Source organism: Nansenia antarctica (genome assembly GCF_963989245.1).
Source record: "Nansenia antarctica genome assembly, chromosome: 1".
NCBI lineage: Eukaryota > Metazoa > Chordata > Actinopteri > Argentiniformes > Microstomatidae > Nansenia > Nansenia antarctica.
This window is the reverse complement of record NC_137674.1, coordinates 58,021,378-58,026,377: the sequence shown is the minus strand read 5'-3', so window position 1 is coordinate 58,026,377 and position 5,000 is coordinate 58,021,378.

Here is a 5,000-nt window from a genome sequence, read left to right as displayed (position 1 = left end):
TATTTCCATAGCAGGCAATTAGCATCCAGCTTTTATGTGCTGGAAATGGCTGAGGCAGAGAAGGAGAGAGTTGTGGAAAGAGGCAGAGTAAAACACAGTGAGAATAAAAGAGCAATTAAGATGTTGGGTGAGAGGAGGACAGAGACAGGCGGTCTGTTGCTGTGTGATTTGAGGCTTGCAGTACCAGTAATTAGCCCTTCATTGTGAGATAATGGACTTGGCCGTTTCCTCTGTTTCTCTGAGCGACCACGCCGACCTGACCCACGAGGGGTCAAAGGGCACCATGTGCAGTTTGCCTTCTGCGTGTGTATGTGTGTGTGTGTGTGTGTGTGTGTGTGTGTGTGTGTGTGTGTGTGTGTGTGCGCATAGTCATTGAATTTTGTCGAATTTCCTCATCCACTCATTCATGTGCATACAGTAGCTGATGTTTTTTTTACAACAGTTTTTCTATTGTTACAGTACTGGGAACCAATACCCTATGAAAGATCTGTCAGTAGACAAGACAACTCATTAGCCGGGAACTAATGAGGTGGATGTGTGTGTGTGTGTGTGTGTGTGTATGTGTGTGTGTGTGTGTGTGTGCGTGTGTGTGCGCGAGCGTGTGAGAGTGTGTGTGTGTGTGTGTGTGTGTGTGTATGTGTGTGTGTGTGTGTGTGTGTATGTGTGTGTGTGTGTGTGTGTGTGTGTGCGTGTGTGTGTGTGTGTGCGTGCGTGCGTGCGTGTGTGCGTGCGTACGTGCATGTGTGTGACTGTGTGAGCATGAGTGTGTGTGTAGTAAGCAAAGTTTAGTATCTAAACACGTTTCCTGGGAAGACGGTTTGGTTGTCTCACTCCAGGGCGTAGGAGTCATCCCCCACCATCACACCCAGGGCCTATCACTCTCTGCTCCCGCCATCTTTTGAAGCCTAGTAATCTGTGAACCCTGAATCATAAGCTTGGGTAAAGCTATGTAATACGGGTAATTCGATGAAGCAGTATTTTCCTGGTGAGAGGGAAAATCCTGTTGACTATTCAGGGATTGAATCGTCCAACAGTAATGCCATTAGACCAGTGCCACGGATTCCTCCGAAAATGCTGTTTAATTGCCAGTAGCCATCCATTGTTTGGTGACGGGTAAACACTAGCTTGGGGGGGGAGGATTCAGTAAGGAAGCGTGTGAAAAAGATGGCCCCCTTGGCTTCAGCCAATCGGCGTTGAGAGATGGATTTACTCAGGCTTGCTGAAGCCCAAGCCTCCAAAGTGGCAGAGGCACTAGCTTAACTAAAGTCTTCAAGAGAATAAACCCAGACTAACTCTTCCCTTTTAATGCAGGATTTGTTCAACAATGCGATTTAGGGGGTGTCTATTCAGTGTGCCTGTTTTTTTTTGGAGTGGCGGGGTCTTTAAGGATCAAGCCTTGTTGTTATTGGAGGCTCAGGGCTTGTTACTCACGTTCGTTGAGCGGTTTATATCGTGTTTGTCTATGATTCTTTCGTACACATGCATAGTTGCACCAAGTCTTACAACCTGTTATCATGAAAACACTCAACCCACACCCAAATGCTCCAGAGCTATATCCCGTGAATAACATCCACTATTTCTACTACCGTAGTCTACTAACTCTACTATGCCTATGCCTGAATGTTGTTTAAAAAAAGAAAAGAAAAAGAAACCTACATACTTTCTTCTTTTCTTACAATTATTCAATTCTTAATTCACTGCACATAAATTCATGCCCGCAGAAAGTGTCCTCTGAGGCTCCGGCCCCCTGGTCTCCCCAGGCCCTGTCCTGGGGGATGTAGATTGGATGTGAGAGGTGTGATGGCCATGACTGCCCTCTATTGTGAGGTGGTGCTTGCGATACGAGCAGCACTGCCACACCAGACACTGATTCGCTCTGACACTGCGTCCAGGAGGCAAAGAGAATCTTTTCTTTTGCTTCTTTCGCCCCACTAAAAGTAAAAAGACAGGCCCTCCTCCCTCTTCTCTCTTTTCTCCAACCCCCCTTTTCTTCTGAACTGGTGCTCTTGTGCTCCTCTGTCTCTCCTCCTCTTTTCTCTCCATCCTTTTCATCTAGAGAAAAGGAACAGGAGGCAAGCTGAAGATGGGGGACCCCCTCTCTCTCACTCTTTCCTTCTCTCTCTCTCTCTCTCCCCTCCTCTCCCTCTCTCTCCTTCTCTCTCCTTCTCTCCTCATCCTCCTCTCTCTCTATCCATCTTTCAACAACCTTTTCTCTAACAATTAGCTTGATTTACAGCTGGTGTCACTTTTTGTCTATTGCTCAAACAATTATGCTAACAGCCATTGAATCCTTTTCTCCTTCCCTGAGGCTATGAGACCCTGCTACATATTGAGACCACTGGCAGGACCTGGGGCACACACACTGACACATACTGAGCCCTGTTACTATGCCCAGGGCCATTTATCCCATACTGCCAAATACTGCCCCCTCAATCTTGAACCAATTAAATTGATCAAGCTGAGAATATATATTGTTGACAGAGGCTGCCGCTGCACATACGTACATGGGACATGTACCTGGTCCTGACTGTGCATGTGTAGTGCATGTGTAGTGGAAGTATCACAGGTGTGAACAGCTGCCGTTGTAATCATGCAAGGGATTTCATTGGACAATTGACTCAATGACTGGTATACCTAGATGATATTTACACCCCTGCTCCTTCTGTTTTCATCGCAAGTGAAAGACTGGAAATTGAGGCTAGCCTCTACTTCACACTGCCTGCTCCACCCAGTTACAACTTCCTCTCACCTTTTCACCTTTTGACACGATGCTATGCATGAGCTTGTGTCATTCTGTCTTAACCGTAGTAAGTGAGCCTAAGCTTTGTCATTGAACAATGACGGCTCTTGCATGGGAGAGGGCGGGAGGAAGCCTTATTGGAATCTAATTAATCGATTAATCTTCCATGCTGATCGCCACAGGAGTGTGGACTCCCCGATCCCCTTAATAGAAGCACTAATGACGAGCTCCATTAGTTTAATGTCTGCTTTTATCGTTCTCCCTTTGGGTGACTGTTGCATTTCATTAGCCATGTCTACCTCATATCTCACTTTGCAACCCAGAGGAAATTGTGAAGGGATTAATTTTGTGATGGACCCCCTGCCTCCCCCCCCCTCCTCCCCCCTGCCCCCCCCCCCCCCCCCCCCCCCCCTTGCCTCCCCCTTCGGCTCTCCCTCCCCCCTCAGCCCAGCTCCCAGCCCAGCCAGAGAGGACCCAGGAGGAATACTGTCTTTGTCATCCTGCCGTTTCAGAGTTGAAGAACAAGAGAAGTTTAATCCTCATTGTCCAGGAGACTGGGGGGTTCGCCGGCTGTAAAATGATCCAACTGGTCTGGGCTAATCCCCTCCTAACCCCCACCCCCCAGGCCTGAACCCCCCAGCCCCAGCCCCAGCCCCAGCCCCAGCCCCAGCCCCAGCCCCAGCCCCAGCCCAGGCCCTAGTCCTGCCACAATACCACTGCTCTCTCTCTCTCTTTCAGCTGCATCCTCACAGAGCAAGAGAGACCTCTAAAGAAGAGATAGAAGGAAAAAGAAGAAGAATATTGAAGGGTGAGAGGGTAGTGATGCAAGAGGGAGCATGAACCAGACACATTATTGCATACAGATACATACAGTACAGTACACTGATACAGTACATATACACACACTCACACACACACACGCACACGCACACTCACACACACACACACACACACACACACACACACACACACACACACACACACCCACACACACACACACACACACACACACACACACACACACACACTCACACATATGCCCATATACTTGAATTTTACTAGGATCACCTCATTCTGTGTGAGTGTGACTATATCAGTGGTTTAAGCTAATCATCTGTATTTAACCTCAGGCCAATCCACATGGGCCAAGTACCCTCTCTCCTGACTGATCTCCCTGGGGATGTGTCAATCATCAGACTGATTTGTACTAGTTAGCATAGCTTGTTATAGCCCTGAGAACAGGAGAGAGAGAGTAAGAGAGAGAGAGAGAGAGAGAGAGAGAGAGAGAGAGAGAGAGAGAGAGAGAGAGAACGAGAGAGAAAGAGAATGAGAGAGGGTGTGTTTGTGCATGCTTGTGTGCGTACTTGCGTTGAGAGGTCGTATTACAGAATGTGTGAGTGCTGATAAGCCAGTTACAGCTAGGGTCAATCGCTTATGAGTGGCAGAGGTTATGAGAGGCTTATTGTCTTTTTTCTTTTCATGGGTGCCTGTTCGGACAGACACTTGGGTATCACACATTTGATGGGAACCTCCACGTCATAAATGCTCCTCCCTCATTAGTTTTTGCCCCAATGCCCCCACCCCCCACCCATCCACACCTTTTAAATGTGCTCCTATTTGCCATTTACCCTGTTTCTTTCTCCTTCTCTCTCTCCATCCCTGTCTCTCCCCCTACCCTTCTCTTTCCCCCACCTCCCTCTCCCCACCTCTCCCTTTCCCCACCGGTCTCGGTCTCTTTTTCTCTTTTCTCTCTCGTCCTCCCTGAGTGACAGCTCAATACCCAGCTCTCCCAGGCTTATCTAGCCTCAGCAGATGGTTGACTTGGATCACTGTTCATACGCCACGATCTGGAGAGGTGATAAAGACAGCTAGGGTAGTACACCCCTCTCTCTTTCTTTCCGTCTCTCGTTCTCCCCCTATTCCGCCGTCTCTCCGTCTTCCCCTCTCTCCCCTGATCTACCTTTCTAGCGTTATCTTCTTTTCTCACATTCTTTCACTCCTGTCCCTTCTTCTCCTTTTACCGTCTCTTTCCTCCCGTCACCTCCTTCTCTCCCTTTCCTGCCTCCTCCACCCCTCTGGCTGTGTTCCCTCTCCTTCTCTTCCCCCTCCACCCCTCCATCCCTCCATCTCTGTGCGTGGAGTCTGGTGCTGCGTGATTGTCTCTGCTCCCTGCTGTGCTGGCGCCTGTCTAAAGGGCCCCGGGACCGTCACACGGTGAGAGGCCCCGACGGTGCCAGAGCTGCCCACAAGTCTCCTCTCC